Genomic DNA, 387 nt, shown 5'->3' on the forward strand with positions numbered 1-387 from the left:
CCTCAGCAACAGTAATTACATTAAAATAAGATTAAATTTTTCACACATAGATCTGACAGATATGACAATTGTATATTTTTTAAGGAAATCTTTAACGTCAATGCACCGCAGAGCTACTGTAAATGTGTGCATCACTTTTAAAGTGTCTATTTGCAGAACGTTTTCTAAATGCTGCGTTGTGAAGTCCATGAAGATGTTTTCTTAATTTGCTTGAGTTTTGTCTGTTTGCACGTGTTTTCTTGAGTTGCAGTGCTGTGAGCTGTCAGGGCCACCGCAGACATGTCCTTTAAAACCTGTTCACGTCTTGGACTGAAATCAGCTGGAAGCCATTTTGATGAAAAACACTTTTTAAAAGGTCTCCTCAGTTCAGGGCCGACGCTGACGTGA

The sequence above is a fragment of the Scophthalmus maximus genome, chromosome 17 (assembly GCF_022379125.1).
Source record: "Scophthalmus maximus strain ysfricsl-2021 chromosome 17, ASM2237912v1, whole genome shotgun sequence".
Taxonomy (NCBI): domain Eukaryota; kingdom Metazoa; phylum Chordata; class Actinopteri; order Pleuronectiformes; family Scophthalmidae; genus Scophthalmus; species Scophthalmus maximus.